General features: G+C 39.2%; 1 long non-coding RNA gene across 1 annotated transcript; it reads right to left on the bottom strand.

The window, feature by feature from the left end:
• Window positions 1-65: 65 nt before the first annotated feature.
• LOC124265488 lies at window positions 66-21,458 on the bottom strand. The gene is made up of 3 exons (XR_006895466.1): window positions 21,447-21,458; window positions 19,054-19,058; window positions 66-150 (listed from the first exon to the last, which is right to left on the bottom strand). It is a non-coding gene; the product is annotated as an uncharacterized LOC124265488 (long non-coding RNA).
• Window positions 21,459-22,234: the final 776 nt, after the last annotated feature.

Here is a 22,234-nt window from a genome sequence, read left to right as displayed (position 1 = left end):
ACCTTATAAACATGTTTTGAAAATCTTATGTGTTATCTGGGTTACATTGGACCGCTGTCGGCCCAGCGCTGTTCAACGATGCCGATATTAGCCGACGGTGCCGACTATCAGCCGACGTCGGGCCGATGATGGCATGCTACCTGGGTAGAACTGTAGGACAAAATTCAAAGGTAATAAAAATGCAGTGGCAACAGCAAAAACGTTAATGATAATGATATTCACCTGACTGCAACTTTAGTCACACTTCCTGTACCGAACGCCTGAATTTCCAGAGTGAAAATGTGGTCATCACACAGGCGCTGGTCTTATTGTAATGTGCTTGACGCATGTGATCACCCAGGTATATAAACGATTTAAAGGTTATCTAAATTTGGAATAAATTAGAGTTTACTCTTCCCTCCAAGCGCATCAAAATGTAGATATAGTAATTTCCGCATCACTGACAACTAATTACTGTGAGCAGACCCAGTATAACTAAATAAATGCACTCACCTGTAAGAGGTAGGTTTGTGATGTGACGGCGGCAGACACAACGCGATTGGTACATGTATCTGCAACAGATGCAGTTGTACAATAGGTAATGAAGTCATACATATGTAATGACAAAATGTATAGTATATATAAACACGTTGCTGTATGAATGCTGTTTTGTAAATTCATATATTAATTTGTTATGCATGTGGTAATTTTGAATCACAGTCAAGGCAACAAAGCTCTTCCATAACCAAGGAATAATCTCTGCAAAGAGGAGATTTTATTGTATGACTGTATGATAAGTATGTGCTGCTATGTATTATGACACCAGGTGAAGGGAAGTTGAGTGAGGAAACCTCAGAAATCTCCCTCCTCTCTCCATAGTGGCATCCCCCTCCTCTCTCCATAGTGATATCCCCTCCTCTCTACATAGTGATATCCACTCCTCTCTCCATAGTGACATCCCCCTCCAGTCTCCATAGTGACATCTCCCTCCACACTCCATAGTGACACCCCTCCTCTTTCCATAGTGACATCCCTCCTGTCTCCATAGTGACATCCCCCCTTCTCTCCATAGTGACATCCCTCCTCTCCATAGTGACATCCCTCCCTCTATCATAGTGATATCCATAGTGACACCCCCTCTCTCCATAGTGACATCTCCCTCCACACTCCATAGTGACATCCCCTCCTCTCTCCATAGTGACATCCCTCTCCTCTCTCCATAGTGACATCCCTCTTCTCTCCATAGTGATATCCTCCTCTCTCTCTCCATAGTGACATCCCTTCCTCTATCCATAGTGACATCCTCCTCCTCTTTCCATAGAGACACCCCCCTCCTCTCTCCAAAGAGACATCCCCCTTCTCTCTCCATAGAGACATCGGCCATTAACACACAAGAACACGGCAAAATGTGTCAGATACATACGTAAAATACGTGTGCATAAACACATTCCATCATTCCATGGATTCAAGGAAAATCACAACTAGCAAAGCCTTCACTACGGAGCACAGCCACACAGCCGCCAGACATCACAGACGTTAGCCAGTACATGTATATGTATTACACAAGCATTTATATCTGTGATAAAAAATGTAGTTAATATAAATTCTGTCATTGTCAATGACAGTAAAATAACAAGAGCGTCACAGATGTTTAAAACTTATATGTAACCATAGAACATATATCCTCATATTAAACGATACGACATAATTATAAAACGGGCTATAGATCACCAGCAGCTGGAAGTAGATCACTTGACTAGGAACATAAAGTACTTTTGTTTCCCAGCCGGATTTCACCATCCCTGTAGCTCCTGGCGATTGTATGAAATTGTAGCCAGCAATTTAAATATACCAATAGCTCACAATTACAATTATTGTAGGGATAATTTCACACCACGTCAACCCCACTATTTTCGCCAAAAGGGGCTACTGCTAGTTTAATATGAAAATTTAAATCCATTTTCTAAACACCATTTAATGATTTTATTTAAACTTACTTGCAGTTACCTTTCACTGGCGTGCGTGATTTTGTAACTACAATTGAATCTATTAAAAGTTTAGATAGGCTATTTAGTTTGGTACATGTTAGTACAATTTAGAACATTATTTTAGTGAATGTTCTGGGACATTCTGATCCTGATTACAATATTCAGCTACGGTAGAAACCACGTGGACTTCACCATTTCAAAAGCTGGATTTAAATTGAAGCAGCCCAAAGTCTTGTAAATGCTTTAAAATTCCGTATTGCATTGTAGTGCCGTAGGGTTTTTGTAAATAAAAAACAAATAGAAACTGTCTGTTGTTGTTTTTTAAATCATGGCATTTTTGACAAATGATTTCAGACGCAACAAATGATCAATGGTACTTCTGTTTATGTGGAAACCACATTTTGTAGAAGAAAGTAGCTATAGCTTGTTGGCTTCCAAGTACAAACAAATCGGTTATTGATAATAATATGTATTATAGAATAGCCAACTGTTACCAACAGAATCTTGGGTAAAGAACCGAGAATTCCTATGAAAACCAGACAAGGAGTGGGAACTGTTGCTGATGCAAATACAATATCTGGGAATGACCCAAAGTAAAATGTACTGCAATCATACAGCATCCAGATACAGTAATGGGCAGATAATTGAATGGTTACTCAGACTGGATACATCTGGAAAGGTCTGTAGCCTGAATTATCTTGGTCATGAAAGAGGAGGGAAAACTAGACCTCTTTCTGATAGACGGCGTAATGAGGGTAGGTGGCCTTCTTGAGTGCGCGGACATTCCATTTGAAGCAAAGCACCATGCCATTTCCCCGACGTGATGTGCTGTCTTTACGAAAAGATGGACAAACGATCATTTATCTTTTCTTCAACAAAGACAGAAGTGGGTGGAAAGGGACAGGGTTGGAGACCTGTAGTCTTTGTTGCGGATACTGCACCACGGAACGCATGGGCTCTTGGTAGAATCCTTGATGTGAATATGGACAAAAGGGGGCTTGTCAGAATTGTGAAAGTACAGCCTCAATCGTCTGTGCTACAAAGACCAATAGAAGCCAAAGCGTGTATTGCATGGAAGGCCACTGACCTATATACAAACATATTCATTCATTGAATTATTCAAAACATGGATATTTACATTCAGTATGCTGGTAGAATAATCATACAATAGAATGGCTTAGTTTCAATGCGTGATGTACATACAATGCAAGATCAGACAGAATTGCTTCACTGTTTTGTAGGCAAGAGGTTAGCGAAAACGGTATAACAGACAATTATGTTCGCTGAGATATTTTATTCGCAGTGACTTAAAGGTTGGGCACAACAATATAAAATGGAACTCATCTTCAATTCCAGAACTACACAATGGGCATTATCGTAAAGACTTTTATAAACCATGTTTTCTGCCTTCATTGATCATTAGATTGGTAAAACCAAGTCCAAATCGTACAACTGAATTACTAATATTTTTAGCTTGTAAACAGGATAACTATTTTTTCAGGTTCTAAGGTATCTGTACAATAGACATAGGAGGTATAACGTGAACTGTCACTTAAACTAGACATCAAGTCTATTCAAAAGTTATCAATCAAACGTTGTCGAAAATCGATGATAAACATACTTACATTTTCCACAGATTGTGACAGCTATATATACTACCCATAAAAAGTTTAGACTCCCTTAAAGCACTCACTGTATGTTATGTATATATATATATATGGTTACATCGGAGATGAATTTCTCCACTAACTTGGGGGAACCATCTGCAAACCTCATGCTGATGAGGATCATGCATCAAGTTGCTAAGAAGCATGTTCAAATGTCATGCATGTGAACTGCTGCGTTTTGGTGTAAAGTTTTGTTAAGAATTCACTAATTTTCACTGAGTTTGATCATTTATTGAACTCATGATAATGATCCAATGATCAACTTTTATTTACCATCCCCAGGACCAATCTAATCAAGAACAAGATAGGTGACAGCATAGAACAACACCAGATCTTCGGTATGCTGTATCCCTCTCATAAATATGATCAATTAGTGAAACAGAACACAAACACGCCGAACTTGTTTAAATTGAAAAAAATTAAATTGGAAAAAATCTCAAACCCCCAAAAGGCACATCTACATGATATGGAGAGGCAGTATAGCAAATTTGGTGAAGATGGGTTAAATTGTTTCAGAATTTTGCTCCGGAAACGATGGTAACGCCGACGCCTACGCTAACGCCGACGGAAACTCAACCAAAAACAATATGTCTCCCGATCCTTCGGGGGAGACATAATCATTCAACTTGGTTACCAAATTATGTTACCCCCAAGTGGAATATCCCTGCTTTTGGTTCAATAGTATGTTTACGTTTGAAGGTCAAAGCGGTTTATACTAAATACACAGACTGTGTGTCACTGTCAACCAACGGTAAACCATGCTGTCTCTATTGTACGATTGGATATGATTTTGTAAGAGTGAATACAACAAAAAACACAACAATGTTCAAATAGTAACTTCAAACAGTTTATCCTTGGTAACAGTAAATACATTACAGATATCAATATGCAGATGGTAAAAAGGTTCACGAAAGTCACATCATTGTTTCCAAAGCTTCGCCATTGCAATCTTCCACCCCGAAAAGTCGATGGGCCCTAATGTTTGTTTGGTTCCAGGGCCTTCTTGATTTTCTGCAATTACAATTAAAAACCCAGCATTATAAATAAAATAATAACCTACAGGCAATGTTGACACCCACTCTAAAATGACTTTAGCAGAATTTCCTTGCACCTGATCAGCACTTCGGTCTTGAAACTGAAAAAAGTGTCGCTTTTATCTGGTTTTGGTTGCGCGATGCTAGATCAGCAACCGTGGTATAGGTTTACATAATGACGGCTCTGTTGCCATATTTTCTACCTGATTGGTCAGTTCATGTCCATTGTCCTACTTTATTATTGTGGCGTGCATAGCAACATGGCGGCATGTCGACGAATTTTCGCCCAAAAATTCAACATGTCGTCTCATGTTGCTTATGACATTGCATTTGGTTTTACTTTTGACGTTTCTTACAACAAAACATTTCTCTTTGATTGAATACATTTTAAATTTGGTTTGATTCTCTAAAAGTACCCATAATCTTAGCGCGATATCACTTTTGGGACATGCGTTTCGTCGTCTTTTAGATTGCGTTTCAGATGCCAACCCATGTGTAATATATGATTTGGATCGGGATTGTTTACAGCCGTTTTTCATTTATATTTTCTCATGTCACCATATCTGTGTAAAACGCATATAAAAATGGTACATGTCTGGGAAGGAGTTTAGAATTCTGTTTATTACTCTCCAACATAAATCGATAGAATCTGCCTACAGTGTGATGACTCTCATCTTTCTGCAAGTCAAGCAAGGTCTAATACCATTGTGACAGAGGCATTATGTAACCCATTATAACGTCATATGTCCGGCATCACGCAATGTGTAATAAAGCCCACCACTGATCTTTTGCAATTCATCATACTAACAATGTGTAATAACATTGTAGATTTATTAAACAGTGATATATTCGGCGCAGGAGGATAAACTAGGGTCACTATTAAACGCCGCTATTAAACAAGGGTCACTATTGACATTACCTCTTTGAGTGTTTTCCCCTCTGTTCCGTACACTGTCTGGATGAAGATAACAGGCAGGGGTAAAAGTGACGCGAAGGATAGCATCCATCCGATTCCCGTGGCCCAGTCAGGATAGACGTAGTCCCCGTACTTGGGCGGTCGATAGGAGTAGAGGGAATAGCTGAAGATCACCTGAAGACGCAACGATTGACTCTCAAATATTGAGGTTATATATTCACTCGCTTTCAAGAAACCCTCATCCTCAGATAAATACGTGTAGTGAGATCCTACTCGTTCCTATTCATTATACCAGTTTCAAAATGTCACTCAAAGAAGTTGCCCATAGTAACGAATCATTAGTGTACTTGATTCTAGCACCTTTCGGAGGTTGCAGCACTTAACGTAATAGACACTGATTTCATATGAATACACAATCCCAGTTAGAAAGTGGTCAATGTAATACATGTTATATTTGGGATTGCACTTTCTCAGTAAAGACAGATTCTAGTAAATTTGTTGGGTTGAGTCCGGGATCGAACCCACACCCTCAGAGTCAGGCACCAAATCGCCAGCACACAAAAATAGAAGTCGGACAACTGGTAGTCTAAACCGCGTGGAAGCCGCGGTGGTTGAGCGGGTTACGCGGCTGACGTTGTGCGCTGGCGATTAGGTGCCTGACTCGGAGGTCGTGGGTTATTGTATAAATTGTTTTCGTCACGATATGGCTGATATCTTGCCGGTGTGACGTTAAATATTAACTCACTCACTTACTGAGGGCGTGGGTTCCAATCCCGGATGGGACTCAACCCAGGTCTGTAAGTGGAAAAGACTTTTACTCAACCCAACAAAAGTACTAGCATCTGTACTTTACTGAGAAAATGTAACCCCAAATATAACATGTGTTACTAATTTCATAATTACGGATATTTGATATGTATGGTAACAAGCGAATCTACCCTGGCGGTCGATGATGAATTGCAACAGATCATTGGTGGGCTTGATCCTTGGCTCTTCATCATCAACCCCAGGGTTGGAGTGCGTAGAAAACATGCATTTCCTTATAACTGAGATACTGTGAACAACTGTTTGATGTACCGAGACCTACCAGGAAAAGAAATGGGCAGATGTACTTGAGAATGATGATCATGGCCTTTGGAACTGTCTTCCCCCACATCATGCTGATGTCTTTCTCCAGCCTACTGGTGCCTGTAATATACCATCGACAATTGTAGGGACATAGGGAGCAGCTTTCATGAGTTACGTCCCTTAGTTACATCATGATGATCATGAGGGATCGGCGACCAGAATTTCTCCGTATCGATCATGTATTACTAAACGAGTCTGATCCGGGTGTAGGAATTCGATTCCACAATGGATGTATCATGAAAACAAAGCCAAAATCGGTTGTGGAAATCTTTACATGTCATATAGATTCATAATCAGATATATCATTGGTTGGTTGGATTGCAGCACTCAGTAATATTCCAACTATTAGTTGGGCAGATAATGGGAAAGTCGTTCACTTTGTGATACAAGCAACAAAATTTGCATACTTGTTCACTTACTGAAAAATAACGTTGGCTACTCAAAATTCCAATATCTTTGTTTCAGCTCCTAAAAACAGAATTTCTCTGAGATTTTCAACGTATTTGTGTGTCAATGTCTTAATTAAGATATTGTTATGCTATGTAGCAAATATGATTACTTCCCAAATCCAAGATGGCCGCCAGTTTTCCCAAAATGGCAAAAGTTTTGATAATATTTCTTGCATTTTGTCATCAAAACATGACATTATCAAAAGTAGTCTCCATATTTAACTTTAATCATAACATCTCGAGATTGGATGATGTAATAGGCTAAAACCATTTTCATTTTGCGTAAGGAAATCCAAGATGGCCGCCATATTACATGATTAACAAATGTCAAATGAGGCAAAATCCAACAATTTTCAACCAGGTTTCGACTTTTGTCTCAGACATGGTTGGTGGTATTCACGTTGATCAAATACATAAGGTTGGCCACGCAAAAAGAAGATATAGTATTTCAAAGTCAAAATTTTGCCAAATTTAGATGGGCTTACGCCATTTTCATTCATTTGATTATCAGATCATGATCACTTAATACAAGAACAATGATTTAGAAGACAATGAATGATCAATGATACCCTCTTATAGCTTTCAAAGAAAAAATATTATAAGGAAGTATAGACATCAAAATCATCTATATTGTAACAACGTTTACCTGGCTCATTTTGGTCCATTTGTATTTGCCTCTCTAAATGAACTGATCAGCGTAAGATCAAGAGTTCCATGTCCAGTACCAGATTAAAATACTTGAACTGAGGGCTTTGCGGGACTTACACTTTACACTTTTCAGAAAGGTTTGAGTGAGGTGACTTTGGAATAGACTATGCTAGATGCAGCTATGATGTACTTTAAATTTCATCACATACTTCTTTGAATTTGTATATGTTTTTGTTTACTAAAATCTGATCTTAACACAGGTCAACAATTTTACCAACCTGGCGATGAGATATTAATACATTTTCGGAAAACATATTGTTTGTACCCTATTTAGTTTGATAACTATGAAATGTTGTTTTTAAATCCATAAAGGTTGTTTGGGTACAATCTTGTGTGAACAAGATTAGCATCAATGGTTGCCTGGCTTTTGCGTCCCATACATTGGATCAGATTCCGGATGAACTGTCTAGGAATGTCCTAGTATTCTTCCTGCAAAGCCGGAAACAAAGCAGCTAAGGTCTGCGGCTGAGGATCACACTGTCTCACACTTCAACCCAGATCTTCCGACAAATGTTCACTTGGGTTCAGATCTGGTGTTTTTGAGAGGTCATGCAAGAACCTGAACGTTGTGCCGCTTTGAGCAAGAAAATCTCTGGTGAATCTTGTTGTATGCGGTCAGGCATTCTCATGTTGGAAAATGACATTCTGACCGTTCATGAATGGAATGACATGAAACCTGATGTCTTTATCACAGGAACGTCGAGCTCTAAGGTTGCTTTGGACGGTTCTTCCACTGCATGAGATGCCTGCCCAAACCATAAACACCTCGCCACACCTAGTCTGTCCACATCCTGTGAGCAATTGGGAGCATACCGTTCATGACGCCGTCAACACATGCTCTTCTGTCAGGACGCCTGAGCATACACCAGTCCGCGACTCGTCCCTGAACATGACAGTTCTCCACTCCAGCCATCTTGAAAAATGGCGGCCATCTTGTTGAGTGGCCAATGCTGTTTTCTTTCAGATGAATCTTTGTTGAGTATACTTACCAGTTGTGGTCCTTTAACATCTAAAACTTTGGGCACCATTAATATTTAATATAGACAAGAGTTAAGACAAAAATAGCAAAATTTTACTTTCATCGTAAAATTCATATTCAGATAAAACCACCCATATCATGTATTATTTTGTCCCTTTTCATTGAAACATGGCTGTGCAGGCTACACTAAAGTGGAATTAGACATCTGGGCGAAAACATGTGCCAAAAATGATAGTAAAAAAAGAGAATATTTCTGTATAACCAGTGGCGGCAATCTTGAAAAATGGCGGCCATCTTGGATTTTTATTGGCCAACGTTATTTTCTGAACAGGCGGCCCATGGTGAACAATCATGGCAATTTTGGTGCTTGTATCACAAAGTGAACGATTCAGCCTATTTTGGTATGTTATCCACCCTACTATATATGGTGGCGGTCTGTAAATAATCGAGTCTGGACCAGACAATCCAGTGATCAACATCATGAGTATCGATCAACGCAATCGGGATACGACGACATATGTCAGCCAAGTCAGCAAGCCTGACCACCCCATCACATAAGAGGCCTCTTACGACCAGCATGGGTTACTGAACATCTATTCCTACCCCGGCTCTTCGCGGGTCAGATGTATTATTGAAGTATGTAATTTACTGCACCTGGAATTAGAGAAATCTTGGCTATCGGCCATAGCTCTTGTCATAAGTGAAAGACGACTAGAGGGTGAGCGAGACGTGTGTGTGTGTGATGATGTGATGTGTGTGTGTGATGTGTGAGTGATGTGTGTGATATGTACGTGATGAGATGTGTGTGTGCTGTGTGTGTGATGTGATGTGTGTGAGATGTGTGTGATGTGATGTGTGTGATATGTACGTGATGTGATGTGTGTGTGATATGTATGTGATGTGATGTGTGTGTGATATGTATGTGATGTGATGTGATGTGTGTGTGTGTGTGTGTGTGTGTGAAGTGTATGTAACATGTATGCATGAGTATTGTATGAGTGAGTGAATCTTAGATTTAGAATTTAAGGTTCCATACCATAACACCAAGAGACAACGAAACACTCCAGCATAGCGAACACAAGCATGGAAGGGGAAGAAGGCGAACCAGTCAACCAGAGTCAGCACGTAGATTCCGCCCTGTAACATAGGTTTCCAATGTTTCAAAACGTCAGAACATATACACCATATCATACCACTTACAATTATGTAGGCACCCATGAAAGGCCACCTCCTCGTGGTGGGTGCTGGAGTCACGCTAAGCGCCTTTCAACCCCTGTTGTGGACCCGGGGATATTTTGGTCCACCAACCCGTTTGCCGTGGGTTGCGCCCCTGTGTCGGTGGAGGACGGGATCCTGGTGGTTGAGGGCACTGGTTCCAGGAACAGTGTTCCTTTGCCCAACACACCACTTCGGCCCTTACTTACTTCACCTAGACGGGTGGTAGAACTGGCCCAGTTCTATCAATCGGCTGGTCACGCCGTGCCCTGAGCATGGTTAATGAAAATCTATTTATATATTCACTCGCTCATGTGGAATGATATGGACATCAATAAATTTTGACTATTTATTACATCTTTGCCTAGAGTCCTATGCCAGAAGGCGGTGGCTCATGGGCCAATCTGGTATTAATGACCTCCGGGTTCTATTTGTCATCAGGTAATTGTCTAGGGCCGGACCAGCCTGACCTTTTACACTGTTTGACTATTATAGCTACCTGTGTCCTTTTGCTGGAGTATAGCATCCTTGTAGCCCTGGTGTTGCAGTCGGTTTCCATTTGCAACTCCGTCCTTTGTTGACACTCCATGGCGGGTGGGGAGCAGGGGTGTTGAATTTCCTTTATTATCATGGCTACCCAATTACTCACTGGTTCACGATCCAAAACTAAAAGACGGCACATTGACACTGACGCTGGAACGTCTTCTGATGAAGAATCTTTGTACACTGTTGATTCTTGGCCACGATTTCTGGTCGTGAATGGAATGGATGGTGCGCCCCTCAAACTTAATCCATTCGTTATTTCAAAATCCATCGAAGGCATATGTGGAACAGTCAAAATGTAACTCGTCTCCGCTCTGGTTCCCTGCTTGTGGAATGTGCAAAGAGACACCAATCTCTGAATCTTCTTAAAAGCTCATCACTTTGCTACCACTGAGATTGCTGTCTCGATCCACAAAACGCTCAATTCGTGTAGAGGTATCGTACGTGATCGTGCGAAATGCCTATCCGATATGTCTGAAGATGAGATCCTATCTGAACTGAAGTCACAATGTGTCACATCTGTGAAACGGTTTAGTAGGAAAGATGGTGACAATATTATTCAGACCAATACGTATCTGTTCACTTTTGGGCTTTCAAAGATTCCATCTTCTATCAAAGCTGGATACTTCAACTTAGGGGTAGACGTTTATATCCCTCATCCACTACGTTGTTTTCACTGTCAGCAGTTTGGCCATGGGGCTAAATCCTGTCGTAGCTCACCAGTTTGCACCCGCTGCAGTAAGAAGCATGTCAGCACTGACTGCACTGATACCATCAGATGTGCTAACTGCAGTGGTGAACACATGTCCTCTTCAAAGTCATGTCCTGCTTTTCTTACGCAGACTAAAAAATTTTAAATTGAAGTATAGTAATGATATATCATTCACTGAAGCAAAGAGATTGGTTGCAAACGAGTCGTCTCTAGCCACTTCTACACTGACATACTCTGCCGCTGTCTCATCTATTACAAAAGTTGATACAGGATGTCAAACACCTAATAGCTGGCTGTCAAATGGACAGACACACTTGTATCAGTTGACACTGAAGACAACAACACACCATCTAAATTCGTTTCATCAGCTTCGCAACTGAACCTCAGCTGCAAAATACAGCTCCTTCAGTCACTTTGCCCGTATTGGAATCACGACCTGAACCGATCAGTGGATTGAAAACCAACGTTTCACCTACGAGAAAAAGAGAAAAACAAAAAAAAAGAATCCAGGGCCCTTAAACATATTGAGGTGCCTTCCCCATTGTTAATTCCTGCGGAGGTTCACAACACCTTTGAACCTCTTGCTATGGATGTCTCCCCATCGCTACCAGTGCAGCGTAAAGGGACATTCGCACGGCTCACGACCTCCAGTTGAACCTCCATGAGCTACTCTGCTGATATAATACAATGGAATTGTAGAGGACTTCGGAAAAACATTAATGATCTCCAACTATTAATTCAGGATTTTAAACCCTCAGTATTTTGTTTTACAGGAAACCTTCCTTAAACACAATGATAATTTTGACCTACGACAATATGATTCTTATCATTGTTTTTCTCTCTCCGGGGACAAGTCCTCTGGAGGATCGTCTGTTATGGTGAGGCAGGGTATCATTCACAGTCCTGTTCCGCTAAATACTCCTCTCCAGGCTGTTGCTATACGCATAACGTTAAATATTGTTTTCACATTATGTTCTTTATATATACCACCATCTTATTCTCTTCAACAGTCTGATCTTCAAGCACTTTATGACCAACTCCCTAAGCCCTGTGTTATCACGGGAGATTTAAATGGCCATAACCCTCTCTGGGGTAGTACTGCCATCAATACCAAAGGAAGATTGCTTGAGGAAATGTTCCTTAATAATGATTTATGCCTTTTAAATGATGGTTCTCATACATATCTACATCCTGCGACAGGATCTTACTCTTGCCTAGATTTGTCGGTGGTTGACTCTAATCTGCTGAGTGAATTCGAATGGTCAGTTCATGATGACCTATGCAGTAGTGACCATTTTCCTACCATATTAACATCTGTGACACCATCTGATGTTCCTCCATCAGCAAGATGGAATTTTGCTAAAGCTGACTGGGTTCTTTATGAAACTCTTTGCAGTAATCAACTAAATCCTGATATGTTTATTGATGTCCCTGACCCTATTAAACGTTTCTCCGACAACCTTCATGAGATAGCGGATGAGTGTATTCCAAGTCCTCTGCAAATCCTCACATACGTAAACCATGGTTTACAGCTGATTGCAAAACAAGCTAGGAAGGCACGGAAGAAGGCTGAACAGTATTTCCGTCGCCATCCAATGGTCCATAATTTAAATAAGTTTTAAAATTTTAAATGCTAAAGCCCGGCGTACTTTTAAACAAAATAAACGCCAATCTTGGCGAAATTATGTTTCAAAGATTAATTCACGAACGCCGATGTCAAAGGTTTTTGGAACATGATCCAGAAAATAAAAGGTAAGGGTAATAAATCCAGCATACACCATCTAAAATCTGAGATCAATTGGTAACTAATAAATCTGATATTGCAAATAAACTGGGTGAAACACTTGCGAAAAACATTCATCCTCGTCTAACTATGTTCCTAACTTTCAGAAATACCAACAACAGCAGGAGAAGAAAAATATAAATTTTTCATTCAGATAACGGGGAAGATTACAACGAAATCTTTTCTATTCATGAGCTTCATAATGCTCTTGAACAAGCTCATAATACTGCTACAGGGGAGCTGATGGTATTCATTATCAACTCCTAAAACATTTACCTGAATCATGTCTAGAGACACTTTTGAATATTTTTGACGAAATTTGGACAACTGGTAACTCTTCCTTCATCCTGGCGTGATGCCATCGTTGTACCCATACCCAAACCTGGACGTGATCATACCGATCCATCTAATTATAGGCCCATTTCCTTGACTAGCTGCGTTTGCAAGACCATGGAACGCATGATCAATAACAGATTAACTTGGTACTTAGAATCTAATAATTTAATCACAAATATTCAATGTGGTTTTCGTAAAATCGCAGTACCATTGACCATTTAGTTCGACTGGAATCATTTGTTAAGAATGCCATTATTAACAAGCAACATGCAGTGTCAATCTTTTCGATCTAGAAAAAGGCTTATGACACGACATGGAAGTACGGCATCTTAAAAGATTTACATGATTTTGGTTTTACGGGGCCGTTTTGCCTCAGTTTATAGCCGAGTTTTTATCTGACAGACAATTTCAAGTCCGAGTGGGTTCAACCTTGTCTGATCATTACAATCAGGATCAGGGTGTCCCACAAGGCAGTATTTTGTCTGTCACTTTATTTAGCATAAAGATTAACAGTTTAGCTAAGGTTTTAAACGATTCAATTGATGGATCACTTTTTGTGGATGATTTTAATATTTCTTGTCGTGGTAAAAATATGCATACTATTGAACGGCAACTGCAGTTGTGTTTAAACAAGATAGATAAATGGTGTCTCGAAAATGGCTTTTAAATTTTCTAAATCCAAAACTAATTGTATACATTTCCTGCCGTAAATACAAACCCGCATAAAGACCCGGAACTATCTCTAAATGGCACTCCTATCAAAGTTGTGAAGGAGGCCAAGTTCTTGGGTATTATTTTTTTGATTCACACTTAACGTTTCTACCACATATTAAAGCACTTAAAACTAAATGCCTGAAGGCACTTGACTTGTTGAAAGTCGTTTCCAATTCTAAGTGGGAGGGATCAAGCTACCTCCTACATCTCTATATCGATCATTGGTCCGTTCCAAACTTGATTATGGTTCCATCGTTTATGGTGGAGCCTGCAACAGCAACCTAAAACTACTTGATTCTGTCCACCACCAAGGCCTAAGACTTTGTCTTGGGGTCTTTAGAACCTCCAATTGACAGTCTCTATGTTGAGGCTGATGAGCCATCACTTACCCAACGTCGTATCAAACTATCTTTGCAGTATATAACAAAACTCTATTCTAACGAGTCTAATCCTGCATTTAACTGTGTTTTCAATCCTTCTTATGAGCAGTTGTACAAACAAAAGCCTTCTCTTGTTCCGCCTCTTGGGCACAGAATTAAACCATTCCTTACTGCTGCTGGCATTGAGCTGGATAATATATCTCCTTCTCGTCTTCTTTCTTCTCCTCCTTGGCAATTGGTGAGGCCAGAAGTTGACTTAACATTAACCACATTTAAAAAATCCGAAACTAATGATTTACAGTATAAACAAGAATTTAGTCAATTAAGAAATAAATATAATACCTATAAATCCTTATATACAGATGGATCCAAGGATGGTGGCGCGGTTGCTTGTGCCACTGTCACTGGGTCCAAAACAATATCTTCCAGACTACCTAATGACAGTTCAATTTTCACAGCAGAAGCAAACGCAATACTAACAGCTCTTAAATATATTAATAAACACCGTAAATATAAACAATATATCATTTTTCAGATTCTCTTTCGTGTCTTTCAGGCTATTAAAAATCTTTCTTGTAAACATCCACTTTTATTAGAAATTATTGAATTGTATAATGAGCTTGCTACTGGCCAGTGCGACATCGTCTTTTGTTGGTTACCCAGCCACGTTGGTATTTCTGGAAACACGATGGCTGATATTGCTGCTAAAGGCAGCACTCAACAAATCTGTGACACCACTTCTGATCCCATACTCTGATTACAAAGCTTGCATTAGATCTTACATCCGTGATCTGATGCAAAAGAAGTGGGACACCCAAGTAGGTATCAATAAATTACATGCAATAAAACCCTATATTGGTTACACTTACTTGGGTTGTCAGTCCAGATTTGAAGAGGTCATTATGCGGCGATGTCGCATTGGCCATACAAGGTATACCCATGAATATTTGCTTAAAGGCGAAGATCCTCCGTTTTGCATCCCTTGTGATGAAAAGAATCACAGTCAAGCATGTCCTGCTTGACTGTGTTGAATATTCCATCACAAGGGATAAGTATTTTAATGTCAAAACATTGAAGGATCTTTTACTACTGTTCGTTCTGATTTAGTTATTGCCTTTTTAAAAGAATTAGATTTGTTAAGTGATTTGTAAATAGTTATATATTTTATTATTGGTAGTTTGAATTAGTAACTGAGATTGTTATAGTGGCTAACCTTGGCATTATACTATTCCCAGCGAAACGGATGTTCCGTTAATTATGTCCATTTGTATATAAATGGAAACGCCCCACAGTAAAAATATTAACGCAAGGTGAGGTGTCTGGAAACGTTGCGGTGTCCAGACTAACGAGGTTATTCTATTTATAGAATAAATTATTGGAGAATTATCCATTCATATGTTTAAAGCAACTACTGACTGACCAAACTCAGTCACTAATTTGAGTGTAAATGTATACATTTTAATTTACCTTTTCTCTCTTGTACCTGCAAACTATTCAACATACTTATTTAAAATTTTACCCGACACATGTACAGCAGACCCACGAGCAGGGACGGGAGCAGCACCATGATGTACGGCACCCAGCGTCTCCGGGCGAGTCTCGGGAACTGCTCAGTTAGCGCTGTTATTGTGATCTCAAAGCATGGCACCTGCACAAAGATAAGGAGACAACCGTCAATAAGAGGGAAGATCATATTATTATTTTGCCATGTGAATACTGTGAAGTTATGATAAAAAATGGCAGTTAAATCAGCCGAAGAACCTGTTTCGGGCAGCGATCATAGCGCTACGACTGTCGTAAGTCTATGTTAAAGTAAAGGAATTACTTTCGTAGAAGCAGAGATGCCAAACCCAAATTGATGCAATTAGGAACCTGAGTCCCTAAGATAGAAGAAAATTAGGAATTTTTCCAACAAATTAGGGATCTCTATAAATTGTTGCGCTCCGGGAACGAAACTTTTCAATGCCTTTGCACATAGGGATCCTTATACAATTGAAACCGGTTGGCAGTACTTGGCAGCAGTGTTTGTGAATGTTAAGTTGAAAAAAATAAACAGTGCGTGGAATGTATCAGGCCGATAACAAAACTTCCGGATTACTTTCTTGTGTAAACAATTTCAGAACTTCTGTAAAAAGTGTTATATTTATTTAATTATCATTATTTATAGTCAAAGATCATCCTAGTGTTATAATTTGAAAGAAAAATCGGAATGACTTTGGCTTTGTTGGAATGGCGGAATCGACATGCATTTTTCGGAATGATTCGGATAAATTCGGGAGGGTTAGCATCTCTGTCGATGTACTGAGATCGTTGTCTCGAACGGGGCACGGGTTTCAGATAATGAAACCTCTCGTAGTGACTGCTCGACAATAGGCGTATCGTATGATGTGGCCCGGGATCACTATCCTGCAGTACGTGTTAGTTTGGAATCACGGTCATGCATTTTCTGATTGACAGTATTGATTTTTCCATAACAAGGGATAAATATTTCTAGGTTTCCAAAGGGTCATTTTTGGTTTACTCTGTCCTTCATTAGTCCCCACACATTCTCAGTAGGGTTAAGATCTGGGCTGTAGCTAGGTCAAACTAAAACTTAAACATTTTCATCTGACAACCACTGTTTTGTGTAGCCCGCAGTGTTTTGGGTCGTTATCATGCTGGAAAATCCAATCATCTTCATAGAGTGTTCGGGCTGTTGGAAGGAGGTGATCATTTAAGATGTCAGCATATCGTTCCTTCGTCACATTTCCAGTGAATAGCCAGCCTATAAGAGTTGCCTTACCTATTGAGCACCTTACTACATTAATGTAACATAGATTTTACGATTCTATTATCAATACCTGTGAGTCAATTCCCAGTAGCAGTAACGTGATGAACGTCAGTGCCGACCACAGTTGAGGCAACGGAAGTGAAGCAACTGCTTCAGGATACACAATGAATCCAAGGTTGAATCCTGGAAAAGTTACAAACAAACATCTCTAAGTGTGTGACAGTCATTGCTTGCTAGGCGTATAATCTGAAGGGGTACTTTCGACATTTTTCCGCAGCAATATTGTTGCCAACGATTCACATGTTTTCAGACATTAAGATGTGATATACAAATGGTTTGTCAAGGGAGACTACTTCAGTTTTCCAACAGTTAACGTTCACCCATGTCGGGTTATACTCCAGGATCCATGACAAATCGATTATTATGCTGGAAAGGATTTCAAGACGGTTTGAAAAATAGCAATGGTACGGAATGTAGAATAGATATGATTAATGATGCAATTCCCTATCCACGCTTCTTTCTGTCGATGAAGATTTGACTTGCCTTTTGCCTGTATTTGTGACCGATGCAACCAGCCAACGTTCTTGTTATATAAGCATATCATCATCATGCATGCTTGTAATATTGTTAGAGTCATATAATGAATTCCACTCAAGCAGAGGCATCTTATGATCGTGTAAATGGGTTCTATTCGAGAAAATAAAAACGGTAAAAGGTAACTGAAACGGACATAAAATATTCACAATTCCATTCCTGACTAACTATGCTCGCAAACTAGTTTCCAAATCCGATTAACTTCACTCCGCAACTGGGACACAGCGTTTGTGATGATAGAACGGAAGGCAATCATTGTAATCCCCTCCGGCAGATCTTCGATACTCATTATACTCGTGTTGACATTTTGAATTTGATTTGGAGTCAGGTTTGGAAGGATAAATCAATTTACTAATTATGAATGTTAGGCTGGCAACGACGGAGAGGTTATAACGCAGCTGGACTGACACAAGGCAACACTATTTTACATCTACGTTTTGAACAAGAGTAGTCATGGCAACAGAATCTGAAATTAGACCTAATAGTCACGAGCAACAAATGTATTCACGGGTTCGTGTCAATAGGGCTAACACAGTATACTGAGAATATCAACATTTAATATGCTTTTAAGTTCCAGTTGTCTCCTTATGCGGTCATGGTCCACTTGAATTGAAGGAATAGGACACTTCTCTGAGTTGCCTGTGCCTCCTTGGCGTCATACGAGGCTGTACTAATACTGTAATACTGTCCAAGGCGATGTTTAGTTTAGTTTTACGCCCATTTAGCAATATTCCAGCAATATCACGGTTGGGGCACTAGCTTCGCACATTGTGAGGAATCGAACTCGGGTCTTCAGCGAACGCTTTACCCACTAGGCTACCCCGCCGCCCATTCATAAAAGATAAAAGCGACAATGACTTTTAAAACCATAAGTAATCGCTGCTAAAGCAGTGTCGGTTGTACGATTTCAACTATATCATGAGCGCGTGTTCACGAAACAATATTGAGAAGCCTTGATAGCATGCGTTGGAGCATTGATCGACATAAACGGAAAGTTGACTTTAAGACAATTGAAGTTATCCCCCTTTATCTGGAAAGTTTATAGCCTTTATGCATTAATCTGAACATGAAATAGATTTGGAAGATTCTCTTTTAATTCTAATTCAAATGAGCTGAATTCAAGGACTGATATGTACCTGATGACTGGAACGCCTCAACAGTGACTCCACGCAAGTGAGCAACGTGACCCATGACGGCGAAAAATGCAAACCCGATATACACAGCGGTAGCGACATCAGCAGCAACGATAATTAAGACATCCCTACAAAGAAACAAAGAATATTGTTAGAGACTTGAAGTGGTAAGTGTACAAGTGTAAGAGTAGGGTGGTTTAATACCTTTTTTTTCTATTATTCTTAGATAAAGTGTAAAAGACACATTTTATGTATCCTATGCATTTCATAAAGATATCTTATTATTCCAAAATATCATTTCTATCATAACAATATTAAATTTGAGATAAAGATCCTAACTTCGGAATATAACTTGTAGTAAAATAGACACATTTGAAAACAGCAAAATAAGATAAACTCCATGGAATCATTTGAATTAAATGAAAATAAAATCGTATATTCCCTAGCATATTTTTGAATGCTTAAACGTTAAGGCCTATTTTCGAATAAACATGTCGTGTTTTTTTTAGCATTTTGTTTCAGTTCGCTATATTTGATGCGTGGCATTGTTTTGTTGAAATATTTGCCTTGTAATTATGCCCTCCCCATTCCCGCCCAAGCCCAATTTGCAACACATTGTCCGTTAACGGTCCGTAAGTATTGGTATCCACACGCAGATAAGATAATACACACACCTGTTTGGCACCTTTAACGTCAGAATAACGTGACAAAACACCACGGGATGACAGAACATCAACTTACTTGCTGTCTATTGCCTACACTATGTATGACTCCCCATTGTCCCTAGCATGGTGACCTAACTTCAGTTGATGGCGATCCATAGCCCGTTTTAATTCCATTGCCCTTTAAGTTAAAGTCAACGCCAGCTGGTTTTTATTCTGTTTGAGATATAGTAGTTGATTTTACTGTCTTTCGTTGACAGGTTTTTATAATCCAACTTTATGAATCATGAATAATTATATAACTTGATTTGACATGTGGCTGAAATATTGCCAGTGTGACTATAAATCTTAATTCGCTCACTCTGACAGGTTCGTAGCTACCCCTGTAAAAATGCCGGGCTTACACATTTTTGCTATGAAAGTTGGACAAACCCTCAATACTATCTAAATATGAAGCTTGGCAACCTATGGGGTTTACACGAACAAAACTTGCAGCGCGCCTGTCTGCTATGTATGTTGTTTCCATTACACTGAATGGCGTATCATGCCAGGGGAACAGGATATAGCCCTGTTTTGAAAACTTGGTTTTAAAGAGGTACTTCGTCATGCCCCATCAATCTGGAGTATGAGTAGGAATGCGTCTCTCCTTAACATGTATTATACACTCATGAATAATTCATACGTTATGTATCTCACTGACTCTGACATGGGGGCTTCACCGTGGCTGCTAGTGATCACATACTGTGTTGTTCATTGATAATATATTCTGTTAAGGCTCTCAAGCTATTTGGCATATCACATGCTATAGTCTAGTTGGTTTACTGGCCTTCGACCACAGGGATTTAATCTGTTAAGATATAATCGCTGTTAATGTATCATCCTCTCTGTAATGATATTGCTGAGACATGGCCGATGTGACGATACATTTTAACTCACTCACTAACTTTTGTATGTTGTACATTTTGGTAATGTAATTCCGTAGCATATTACTATTATGCGATCAAGATAAGGTGAATGAGATTCAAGAGATAATACCCAAGTTTATCATTGAAATCAACTGCAAAGTCCAAAGACGTGTAGGTATGATCTTTATTTCTAAGTATAAAATACGAAATATTTATGACTAGAATAGTTAAGACCGTCCAGATTTCGATGTATACTTTTTATGTCTTGTGACTGGAAAAAGTCTGTTGTCCATACCAGGACAAGAGTAGAACAATAAATTATAACAAAAGTTAGTTTTACTTTCTGAATCCGTTATGCATGACTATTCCCACATGTAATTTATGCTCTCCTGAAAGTATTGAGGTGATGGTACGTTTCACATCACGTGTGTTCTGTGCAAGAAAGAATGTGTTGAAATAGGCCTTAACTTTTCTTAAGCATTGCATTAATATTTCAACTGAACTAAACTGTTAAAATGCATATACATCAACACCAGCATATGTTGTAATGTATTATATAAGGTTTTGCTGTTAACAAAGTGATTATATATGTAGTCACACTGTCAAAACGAAATATGATATTCATTAGAAATATTGTTTCATATTCTACATAGAAACATTTGCAGGTTTCATGAAGATACGAGTATTTCTTAAGCTTGTAATGTTATACCTCAGTAACCAAGGTCTCTGGGCTGAAAAGAGTTGCCAGTAAGGAAAAGGACAGTTAATAACAATGAGCATTGTGACAATCTGACCCAAAAGAAACAACAGAGAGCTTAGCCCCGTTCGAACGCCGTACATTCAAGAAGAACATGATTGGTTAGTGTTTGCCTCTGCTCCGTGACGTCACAATCATGTCAGCCAATAAAATCCTCAGGTTCACAGTTTCAAGCTAAAGAGTGTTCCTCTCGCCCAACTTGTTGAAACCTTTAGGACTCGGGGTCATCTGAGAAAAGTATATATATATACATGTCTACGAAAGTTCAAGGTTGTACAAAAGAGCCTAGCAAATGAAAATATAATTTCAGATCGATAAACAGAGAAATAATGAAACATATAAATTTCAACTTTACATAAAATCACCAGGGACAAGAGTCTTATTTAAAATAAAACTCTTATTTAAAATAAAACATGCATTATTTATAAAGGGATGATGTCAGTTCTCTCACAATACCATATGAAGATCATTGAATGAAAATTCATACCATAGAAATTTACACATTCTTTCACAGTTTACGTCCTCCTTGCGATGAATAGGGATTCATAAAATTATCTTAAGCAGCGTAAAAGGTCTGCACATATTACTGTAACTGTTGTTGCTGTGTAGGACACCACAAACTAACATTAGGATAAAATTACTGTTTTTAAAATAATCAGGCTATGAAAACATATTCAGGAATTTCATGGGTTTCAAGTTGTGATCATAGGCGCTTAACGATAATCAGAACAAGGAACAGTCTATTTTCAAGGCATATTTGTTTGTTTTTTTTTGTTTAATTCCCCACTCAGCTATATGGCGGCAGTCTGTAAATAATCGAGTCTGAACTCAGTGACAATTCAGTGGTAAATAGCATGAGCATCGCTCTATACGATGGCGTGT

Source organism: Haliotis rubra, unplaced genomic scaffold (assembly GCF_003918875.1).
Source record: "Haliotis rubra isolate DU_JTF1 unplaced genomic scaffold, ASM391887v1 Scf1213, whole genome shotgun sequence".
NCBI classification, from domain to species: Eukaryota; Metazoa; Mollusca; class Gastropoda; order Lepetellida; family Haliotidae; genus Haliotis; species Haliotis rubra.
The sequence above is the reverse complement of the archived record's forward strand: the minus strand, read 5'-3'. Positions and strand labels throughout refer to the sequence as shown.